The sequence below is a fragment of the Hydra viridissima genome, unplaced genomic scaffold (assembly GCF_058129835.1).
Source record: "Hydra viridissima isolate aposymbiotic clone 2 unplaced genomic scaffold, HvirCarnegie_v1 scaffold_5, whole genome shotgun sequence".
NCBI classification, from domain to species: domain Eukaryota; kingdom Metazoa; phylum Cnidaria; class Hydrozoa; order Anthoathecata; family Hydridae; genus Hydra; species Hydra viridissima.
Window position 1 is genome coordinate 2,128,643 of NW_028324304.1, and position 12,071 is coordinate 2,140,713.

The following is a 12,071-nucleotide window of genomic DNA, read 5'->3' on the forward strand; positions in this document are numbered from 1 at the left end:
TTTTTTGAAACAAATCCAACCTACAATAATTTATATATTTAGATATACCGTGCTGTGACCTTACAAAGTCCTATGCTTTAAGAAAGTCCTAATTTAAAAAATGACAAATTTCGTATATGTAAAATAAAAAATCTAGAAAAAAGAATTTAGTTATTTTAACTAACTAGATATCTAGTTAAAATTACTAAGTTATTTTCCCCAAATTATATTTTATATATGCGAAATTTGTCATTTCTTAAATTAGGACTTTCTTAAAGCATAGGACTTTGTTAGGTCACACGACGGTACAAACATAAAATTCCATTAAACATGTGATATCAACATCGCGTACTTTGTACAATTTAAATCTTTGAAAATATTGGGCATTATCGCCATTTATTTAAAAAAAAACCTTTTTTTGTTACACAATTTTAAGGCTACTATAAATATAATAGCGGCTCGCAACAAAGTGTGTAAACTTGTCCGATGTTAAAATGTTATGAATATGAACTAAAAAGAATGTAACTTGCTGTTAATGGCTTACGTAATCAGCGAGTTTAAAACTCACGTTCCTTTTCCTCTGTTATTAAAATGTTAATTAAATTTTATAGCTAAAGAATTAGAACGATAAGAAAAATTAACTTTATTCTCAGGATGTTTGAGCCGAAGAGAGTACGTTGATAGTTTGACACGGTACCAAATTAACCTCAAACTGTGCTTAGTGTATCAGAAAACTATCTTGACTACGGAGCTCCGAAAAATAACGTAGAAGTACTTATCACTGTATATCCTATTGACCGAATTAAAAGAAAGATATTATGTATGAAATTTAATTCAATAAAGAATAGTCATAAATTACTTGACAGGTAACCATATTATGACATCTTACCCAGTGAGACGCGCCGACGCTGGTTAAATTTAGATGGGCCATTAGCGTGCCTTGCATGGCGCATGGCGACGTTGTTGTATATTTAACCAGCGTCGGCGCGCCGCTAACGAACCCTTACTATCTTCCTCACTGGGTATAGGACCTGCTTTTTTAAAGCACTTGTTAAACTTCTTAACGACAAGTACAAGCGAAAAATGTATTGGCAGAATCCCTTACATCAATCGAGTTATGGGAAAGATTGTTCCGATGGAAAAACCATATAATCAAAGGTTACAAAAAAAAAAGTTAAAAACTAAACAGCAGAAAAACAATTTTTAGAAACATTTCGCGATTTGCTGTCGAATTATTTTTCTGTGATAAATTTCTAATTGATTTGAGGCTGTCTTTAATGGCTTCTGTCTTCTAACTGGCGTCAGCCGTCAAACTGGAGGCGGACCTTTTGCTTCCCGCCGCTAGAAGAAATGAAGACGAAGGGCGAATTTTTTATTCAAAAAAAATATTTTCAATATTTGTTTCTTAAATTAACAAGCGATTTAAAAATCAATTTGGTGCAAATATTGAAAATTTGACATCAAAGTTGGGTTTTATCAACTGTGGTTTTTTTCTATAACTGTCGAATAAATTTGAAATTTCATATTTACACCGAAAACAAAGAATAGTCGTTTTAGAACAAATAATATTTTCAAATCAAAAAAATATTTTTGAACTATTCGTTGCTCGTAATTCTTATCTTATAACGTAGAGTTAAATAAAAATCGATTTGATCATCATAACAGTATTTGAAGTTTTGATTTTCTCTTCTAATCATTTTAAAATAGATAACATAAAATGGAATAATTTTTTTTTAATTGTTTGAATTAAAACTCAAACAATAACATTATTATTTTATCAGCTTAAAAATTTTGACTTATTGAGTTTTTTCACTAATCCCACGATATTATACAACTTAAGAATATAAATGGCATTACTTAAGAAAAAAATAAAAGTATTTGAGGAATTTTTTTAAAGGCCTTAAACACCATAGTACTGTGATTGTTTTCAATGAGTTTTTTTTTACTTTTACATAGGGACACGCAGCAACAAGAAGCTACATTCTTTTTAAGAATTCTTAATAACAGTGCGGCATTTTGTTGTTATGCTTTTTGCGGTTTTCTTTTATTTTATTTTTGTCCGTTGCTACTTAGAGCGCAATGCGCTCTATGCAGCCATATGCTACTCGCAGCGCAATACTTTGTACGCATGCGCTAAATTTTTTTTTTTTTTAAATGTTGTTGATGTTAACCCTATCCCCATCCCTAACCCTAACCCTAGCCCTTACCCTAATTGCCTATCTAACCAGCTTTATTGTAAAATATAAATCGCACTGTTATAATAAAATAATTGCGCATGCGTGTACAATATTGCGCTCTGAGCAGCTTATGGCTACGTAGAGCGCATTGCGCTCTACGAAGACACTTCGTTTATTTTTATCGTGATTTTCGTCTGTCACAAGTTTTACGCTGTTAAACATAGGACTAAATGATTTTTTTGAAATCAAGGGCATCAACTCTGATTTACATTAAATAGAATCGCTTCTTTAGTGCTTATCGAGAAACCAATCTTTAAATTGGCTTGTGAAATCACTTAGAGACGTTTGGACTACAACTTTGCCTGAGCAAATCAAACCACAATCTTTAAATTGTATAAAAGTGTTCACAAAATGCAACGTGGTTGCAAAATGCATTTTACAGCAAATACATTTTTACATGGGAAGTAAAAATTTAATATGAGATTTTTACTGGGGAGTAAAAAAAAGCGTTTGTAAAAATCTCAAACTTCACCGGATTTAAGTTAATAAAATCTCAAACTTCACTGGATTTAAGTTAATAAAATCTCAAACTTTACCAGATTGAAGCAAATAAAAAAAATCTCTTTTGTATTTTTAGTAACTCTGTTGTAAAGAATAAATTCTATTTGGAAAATGAATTATCATTTTTGTAAAAATTTTCATCCTTAAAAAAAATTCAAGCTAACATTAAGATACATTAATTTCCTTAAATTTTTAAATTAACATTAAAGTCTTGCATTTTTGCAGAATTTTTAACAATATTCAATGATTAAAACTACGAATTTTATTGTTATGGTTGAAAAATGAAAATTTTAGAATTATGCATGAGCGACTTGCTCAAAATTTCAAACATCGATCCCAACAAAAACTGACAAGTTAGCATTTTTTAATAAATTGAAATTAAGCATGGGAATTTCGGCCTTCGAAATCGACGAAATTAAACGAAATTCGTGTTTCAATTTCGGATCGAAATTGAGAACGAAATTTCGATTTTTTGGATTGTTTAATTTCGCGAAAAAATTTCGTATAATTTCGGGTCATTGAAAGTAACGAAATTGACACGAAATTGACACGAAATTAAACATAAGTTTTAATTTCGAAATTCGTGAATTTGTAATGTTTAAAAATTTCGTCTTTCGAAATTCAATATAAATTTCGATACGAAATTGAAACACGAATTTCGTTTAATTTCGTCGATTTCGAAGGCCGAAATTCCCATGCTTAATTGAAATTGAAATAATTTTTCGTCTGCGGCAAGGAAGTGAAATTTCCAATTTTTAACTTTATTTACTTTTTTAATTTCTTTCGATAGTTTAAGAAAAAAGAAAAAAAATCACTCAGACAAAATCATAGTTTTTTTGTATTATCGAAACTTGGTAATTATGTAAAATGCAGTTTTAATGTCTTTTTTTCAATTGACATTAAAATTGCATTTTGTATAATTAATTGAGCGTTAATTTAAAAACGAACGTTTAAAATTTTTTAATTTCTTATGGCGGCAGGAAGTAAAAATTCCTCCTCCAGCTTTGAGGCCAACGCCAGTTGGGAGGAAAACATATTCCGTTAGTGGCTTCCGCCTCCCGATTGGCAGCAGCCTCCACAAGATTATAGCGGCGATCGAGAATTGAGAATGTAACAAGAGGCATTATCAACATTACACAGGATATGCTATGACGTTATTACTTTGCATTTATATTTAGTTACAAGATTCAAGATGTCTATGAGCTACTGCGAGAAAAAATCTCTCCCTTCCCAAAAATATTTATTTGATGTTCAGCATATTCGAGCTTTGTCAAATAAAACAGCAAGAGTCACCTTTTCTCATCTGGTCAAAAAACTCTGTTGGAAACAGTGACTGAAATAAGCTTTTTAAGATTTAATTTTTATATTGGTCACATGGTTAATTAATACATGGTTTAAATTAAGTATTCTCAACCGATAAGATTTTCGACAATCTAAACACATATCTTTACATTGTTAAATCAGGCTCCACTTTTAACCAATTTCCATTTTTCTAGACTTTCCCAGGTATTCAAGATGCATCGCCTTTTGTTACAATCCCTTTGTATCATCACAAAAAAGATTTAGGCAAAATAGTTTGAATATTCGGTATATAGACAAATGCAATTGAACTATTCGTATTTTTTTTTTATCATAAAATTATATACACAATATGAACTTTTCTATCGCAATTTTAAAGTTCAAAAAAAACTTTGGAAGCGTTTGGATTTTTGCAGTTTTTTTTTTAGAATCCAGGAAAGCATTCACTGAATGGTTTGTTATGTTTTGTTTCAGCATGAGACTTGGCTTGGTTATATTCTTTTACCTATTAAAAAAAATATTTAAAAGTTTTTATTAAAAGTAGATATTTGTATTGCATCAAATAACAAAAAACAGAAAGATGTTTTAGAAAATTACACAGGGCGCTTGAGAAGAAACTTTATGCAAAACTTTGGCATTAATAGTTTTACCATAATTATTTCTTGTAAGCATATTTTACATTTAGCCTTAACTTGAGCGGGTTTTTGAGAAACAAGTTTTCCGTCTTTATCACCAACACCTACAAAAACATGATTGAAAAACTTTTTAAAACTTTTGTGTATTATTAATATGAACAATTCAATCTTTAAAAAGGAAATTTTTAAATTTAAACTTGAGAACAGCCCGTCTTTCATAAGTTAAACACCAAAAATTTCAAGGGTAGAGACACTAACTTATTGCATGAAAAAACAATGACAAGACTTCTATTAAAATATCAAAAATTAGATTGAAAGCTGCACTTTTTACTAACCTTAAAAAAGGACCCAAGAAGTGCCAAAGAAAATGAACTTTAGAATGAAAATCCTAACAAACTACTTAAAAGATCCATGGCAACCATAAAATTAGTTTGAAATTCATTTACTGGTTCTGATTTAAATCTGATGACTAACATTTTAAGAATCTTACAGAATATGAAAAAACAGGATTTTAAAATTATCTGAACTGTTATTCTACTTTTATAATTTACACCTTTTTTTTAAATAAGAAATCTAAGCATATGGCTAAACCTGTCATTTCTTAAATTTTTTTATATTTTGAGCCTTAAAAGTTTCTTAATTAGCCTTCAGGTCTGAAACTTTTCTAAAAAAAAATATTATAGATTACTGAAGGGGATTATTCCAGTAAAACTAGCTGCTGATAACAGTAATGATCATTTAGTTTAAAATGATGGCTAAGCAGAATACAAGGTGCATTTACACATGAAGATCATGCCTCAGTTGTCCTGAAATCCAATCATGTTCAAGTAAATAGTAATGACAAGAGTTAACAAATACAAATTCAAAGACACGAATCTTGAAACTGGTAAAACTGATAAAAATAATTGATATATTCAACAAGAGTTTTGTTATACAAAAACACCTATATTTTAAAAACACGTTATCTCCCCCTTTACTTGAGTTTTTTTAATGTTGGAAAATGTCTTGGCCTGCTTACATTTCTTATATCTACTCATTTGGTTTCTTGTAAAAAAAAAAAAAAGAAAATTATGTATAGCTCAAAAGCTAGTAAAAAATATTCATTTTATTTTATGTCAATTGAGATATTTTGACAGTTCATTAAAACTAGTAGCTTTTTAAAAATTTTAATACAAAACAGAGAACAAATTTAATTCACTAACTTGATATTGATATGACCATGAAACACATGCTACCAGCATGTTAGTGGTATTTCATTATTAAATAACAGCAAGGAAAAGAACAGACCTGCATGAGAAAGAATTCCAAACTTTCTCTGAGTTACTTCTATTTGTTATAATTGGATTGTTTTATGTAGTTATATTTATGAACTTATGATTAAAAAAATTTTTTTTTTATTTTTTAGGCAGCTCTTAATAAAACATCAACTAAAAGAATAGTGGTGATGTTTCACTAGATTAAACAACTGAATCATTTTCATATTACTTTTTTATAACCAATACTAAAATATATTGCTTCTCTTAACAAAGATTAATTGCCCACTGCATTTATAGGAGCTCTGAAACTTATTATATACCAAGAAAGTCCTTCAAATTACAGATCCCCAGATCAATTGCTTTGTATAACCTTCAAGTGGGTTTGCAGCTGCTTAAATGATAGCAATAATAAACCTTAAAAAGAACAGAAAAACCCTTATTATTTATAAAATAAATCCTGGTTTGGTTAAATATAGAAAGTTTAATTTTTCAGAATATTTATTGAAATGCTTAGTAATTCTTGTTTAACTTTTTAGGGTAAATTTTGCAAAAAGCTTATCAAACAAACTATACTTGACATATAACATGCAAAACATACCAGCTTCTTTATTTTGACGTTGTTTCTTGTTTCGTAAATCCTTCTTTGAGGCAGGCATTATTACTTTTATAATTCAAATATAAGTATCTAAATAAATCAGTCATTACGACCAGATGCTTTGTGCAGAAAGAGAAAAAAAAAGATCTATAAAGCAATAGATCTTAATATCTTAAATTACATATTCTTAAATAATATAGAATAAAGAAATTTGTAAATAATGAGGCTATGTATCTACATATACATAAAGTAACACTTTACGGTGAAAACGAATTGACAAAGCAAATTTTCACTTAAATCAACAAATACTTTATATTTATTTTAAATAATATTAAAGAGATACTGAACAAACAACTGGGACTGTTAAATTTATTTACAAAATCATTCGAAAAGTGCAGTTGATGTAAAATATCAATGCCTTTATAGTTCTCTCCTCATTAATGTCATTTGTAAGTTACACATTATATACATGTTATTTATTATATACATGAGCACATGTGAATATGAGCTGCGCAATGCATTGTGGTATGTGAACTATTTAAAAAAGTTATTGCACAGGGAGCTGAACTAATAGAAAAATAATACTTATAATATATTAAGTAAAAAATGCAAAGACATTTTAAAAAATTTAAGTTATTGAAACCAGCATAAAATAAAAGACAACTAAATAAATCCTTTATCACATTTTTTTTTACAAAAATGAAATAGCTGTATTGCAAATAAGAAAATTAAGCAACCGAAAATTACAATAACTCGATTCAGGCACAACTACAAGAAGAAAAAAAGAAGGATGTAATATAAGCCATAGAATATGCCCATTTGCTTTTTTACATTCTAAGGATTTCTTTTTTATCGATTTTCCTTGATTGTTTTAAACGTAGGTGGAAACCAGGGCCGGAGCAAAGGTTATAGTCTCAATCCTACTGCAAAAAAGTTGAAAGATTTGCCAGTGAGAAAAGTCCCGAAAAAGCTTATAGGAGGTTTTTTAATCAATCTCCTGATAGAATCATGAAGTTTTTAGCGTTTCTATGAAAGAGTGTTGGCTGAATGAGTCTGTATATTTATTTGCATGATCTAAAAACAATGTTCAGATTAATTCAAATTAGGACAATTTAAAATGTCAGCAGTATTATAAACAGCGGCTCTTGATGACAAGATCCTTTGGTCATTTATGAGTAGTATTGAAAAACATACTATATGAACATGGGTTTCTTATTATTTTTATTATTACTAGTATTATATAGGCATACATAGAAATTATTATTGAAAAACACAATTTTTTTTTTTTTTTTTAAATCATAAAATTGTGTTAATGAAGAAAAGAAAGCTACGTTCATACATATTATTATTCGTACTTTTACGTATAGTACGTGAAGTTAAAAAATTATTTACATAGTGTAATACAATACAATACAATATAATACAATCTAATGCAATGCAATATAATCCAAAGGAATGCAATGCAATTTAATAATATGCATTACAATACAAAACAAAAATTAATGCAATCCAATACAATACAAATTAATAAGATATAATTATAAATAAGAATTGAACTCTTTATAATAAAATTGAAAGTAAATATTGTAAAAGTATATTTCATTTATAATGACGACCATAGTTTTAATTTGATAAATTGAGATATCATTTAATCATCGAAAATTTTAACACTTTTTGTAAAATTGCTAAGCAGTTTTATCTCCTTCGCGAAATATTTGCAAAAAGTCAATTAAAAATACTTTTCGGTTTGTAAAAGTGATCTATGGCTAACATACTCCAGATAAAGGAACAAAAACAATAATTCCCAAAGAAACAATCCTCAACTATAACTCACAATTTGATCTTATTAAACTTTTATATTATATTACTAGCTTGTTTGTCAACCCAGCTGTAAAATGAATCAAACCAGCAGGAAAAAAAACTTTACAATTTCTTTTAGTCGCAAAAAACAATAAGCAAAAAAAAATCTGAAGGAACTCTGTTATCAAAAATAGGTATAGTGCCCTTAAAGCTAACCCAAAAGTGCCACCTGTGAGGGCACCTTTTAATGGGGTGAAAGTAGATACATTAAACGGACATCGTGCTCTAAAATGAGAGCTAGAAAAATGTTTAATAAGTCTCACCTACTCGAGCATCCAGATGAAAATTAATTTATATGTAACTTGTACCTATGTTTACAAGCACACAAAACTTCATTCAAATATCTTGCATGGTTGTTGATTTAGTGGTATTCTAAGTTTTTGATAATAATAATGACTAATTTCTTGATGATAGTAATGCGCACATTAATCGTTTTAGAAATCACATAATAAATACATAGTTTAAAGACTTTTCTATAAGCAGATAATGGCAAATATTTCTCAAAAGTTGCCACACCATACTTTGATAATAAATTTCTTAGAGAGACATTTTAGTTGTATTTAGCCGCTTGATAATATGCTTTACCAAAACTTTTATAGAACTTTTAACTGCAGCTTTTTTCCTGGTTCTGTTTAATAATATATAACCACGTTACAAAACTACAAAATTTATGGTGGTAGGTTTTTTTTTTATTTAAAAAAAAAAACAAAAACGTTTTTCTAAACCCTTGTATGTTAAACATGAAAGATACCTCAACCACCGTTTTTTTTTCGAAAGATACCTCAACCACCATTTTTTTCCGAAAAAATACCAATAAAAAAAACATTTAACTGGATAAAACAAATTGTCCTTTGCATGACAAAATGCCTGACAAAAAAACATCGCATACCAAACCATTGTCACTTCCGATAAGCCTAAAACAAAAGAAAAAACTTTTTACAGCGTCACCGAAACATTCATTTAAGTCAAGACACCCCAACCACACAAAATCTTTCAGCATAGAAAAATAAAAAAACCACACCGAGCATTCAAGAAATACGGAAAATGAAAGAAACGAACTTTACATGTTTTTTTTTAGTGGAAAATTATAAAGCGCTCTAAGTCCTAAACCCGGTCTAACGGTTTTATTTTAATTTTGTTTAAGTAACATTAACTTGAATTTTATTGTCAGCTCAAAATTTATTAACAATATTTTTACAATCGTCGTATCATTACAACTGTCTGGACTACATGATTGAGCAAAAGTTATTGCTAATTAAACGAAAGAGATCTATGACAAAGCAAGTGTTCCATCAATTAGTGTCAGTAGCATCGTGTTTCGAACTATCTCACTTATGCGTGATCTTGATAAATACCTATTAGAAAAAAAGATCACATGCAAAATTTGAAAATAAAGTACAACCATTTTAAAAGTTGTTTGAAATGTGCACTTGCTAGCGCTTAAGAGTTGGTATACGTTTTCATGTAAGATACCAGCAGTGAAATAGGATATTTGGGTTAATCAAAATAAAAGTAGAAAGTGCATCATATGTAAGTTTGACATGATTGTAATATCCAAGCTTTCCAGGAAGGAAAAAAAGAATTGTGACAAGTTTAAGATCATTCAACCAGGATTATGAGAACCAGGCTGATGAGTATTACGACGGCGATGATGAAAACAAAAAAAGATGAGTGCTGTTATAGTTTCCTTTCCAGAAAACAAATATGTTAATCGTAGTTCCAGAAAGTAATCAAGCTACAAATGTTGCCAATGAGATCATATCAGTACAAAAGACGTAGAATCTATAAACACTCTTCAAGCTACAGTATGTGATGGAACAAACAAAAGTACCGGTTAGAACCACTGCATATTGAGAAAAATTGATGATTAGTTGGGAAGAGTACTACAATGGCTGGTTTGTCAATTACAAATGAATGAATTGCTATTTAGAAAATATTTTTCACATATCGGTGTTGGAGAAACAATAGGACCTGCAACATCATCTGATGTCATTGCTAAACCAATAAAGTTCAATACGATAGACATTTCAATTTTAATTTTTTACCATTGCTGGAAAGTTTGTTGATGTTTCTGATGAGTTCCGTACAGATCTCATCGCATATTAGGGATATCTTTTTAAAGCAAGTTTAAATGTGCAAGTAGGACGTAATTCAAGTCAGTACACACAATTTCTAGAGGGCTTGCCAACTCGATACTCATAATTTCTAGAGTGCTCGCCAACTCGATCATATAAATCATGCAAGATTACTCACGAAAGCTATCCGAGTCTTACGTTTATATATGTCACAGACTATTGTATCAAATTTATTGCAGAGACTGGTTAGTTTCATAGTTAATGTCTTTGGCCCTAAATGGTTTCACATTAATTTTTTTTTCTTTATGAAGCAGTGCCATCAGCTTAATAAATGAAATCAAGCTATTCTGTTTCGATTACTGCAGAACAGCAGTTATTTTGCTCATTCTGAACATGTGTAGCTGCTGCTTATGATAACGATTTGGATGTTCTTAACCAAGTAATTAATATTATAATTTCATAAAGACAGAGAGTGTAAACTAATGCTGAATTTCTCTGCTTAAAGGTACTTTAACATGATTGGTTGGGGCAAATGTTACATAACACTGCCTCCTCTTCTGTCACATCTGTTCTGCAATGACCTTAAGACATGTTAGCAATTTGTTCTACCAATATTTCCATCCCATTTACAAAATTTTAAACGGACAATTAAAGATCTTTTGGCATTCAGTTCAAAAGTCTATGGATACAAATCTTGACATAGTATGGTTCTGTTGGGCAAGAAAGCTAATCTTGAACTAAGTTATTATCTTTACAATACCATAAATAAGGTATTTCATTTGTGCGCAAAAGGACATTGTTCAGCTCCTGTATTTGCTGAGAAACATGTTTATTTAAGGCCTATGTCCAAATTTTTATATTAAAATTGAAAAAGGTGAAAAGGGTCAAATTTCTCTTTGGCCCCATTGTGTTTTAAAATAAATGAGCCTTTATCTACGTAACGTTGCAAAACAAATAAACCAATTGATCGTTTTACTACATTGCAGTGAGAAAAGCGGAAGAAGCCTTTTAATTAGCTTTGGCTCTATTAGCACCAAGCTAAAAATATAAACTCAAATATTTTAATCAATTTGGCTATTCACATTTGATTTTGGAAGTAAAAAAGATTTATCACCGTAATAAAACTTAAATAAAATTGAGAAAGGCTCTGAGGGGTGCGAAAAAGCTTTTTTTCCATTTCAAAAGATTCCCTATTTCACTTACGACAACCTATCAATTTTAAATGCAAAGATGTCGCTTACTTTAAAACAGAAAGTTATTAAACGTCGTATCAAGTAAATAATAGTTAATTTTTTGAAAGCGAATCATAAGTTTACAGGTGAGTCACATCCACATCTGTTTTAATGATGTGTTTTATTAAAGATTTAAAGAAATTCAAGTAACTTAAATGCAGTTTTTATAAATACATTAAAAATTTATTTTAATCTAAAGTAAAATTTTTACTTTGTTGATTAGTTATTAATTATTTATTTCTCTCAAAAGAAGTCTCAAATACAAAAATAGAGAGTATTATTATTATATGAATACAAACATTTTCTTTGTTTTATTTCAGATTGAAAAAAATCCAAAGACGACTCAACCAATCAAAAAAGCTTTCACTCTTTTAGCCAGTTATTATTTATATAACGAACTGT

General features: G+C 29.2%; 1 protein-coding gene and 1 long non-coding RNA gene across 2 annotated transcripts in view; one reads left to right on the plus strand and one right to left on the minus strand.

Moving 5' to 3' along the window:
• The window catches only part of LOC145189540 (DNA polymerase beta-like), a 208,412-nt gene that overhangs the window by 2,821 nt on the left and 193,520 nt on the right, over nt 1–12,071 (plus strand). The window lies entirely within an intron of this gene.
• Nucleotides 4,323–6,656, minus strand: LOC149887937 (uncharacterized). Its single transcript, XR_016452827.1, has 3 exons — nt 6,506–6,656; nt 4,667–4,755; nt 4,323–4,521 (listed from the first exon to the last, which is right to left on the minus strand). It is a non-coding gene; the product is annotated as an uncharacterized LOC149887937 (long non-coding RNA).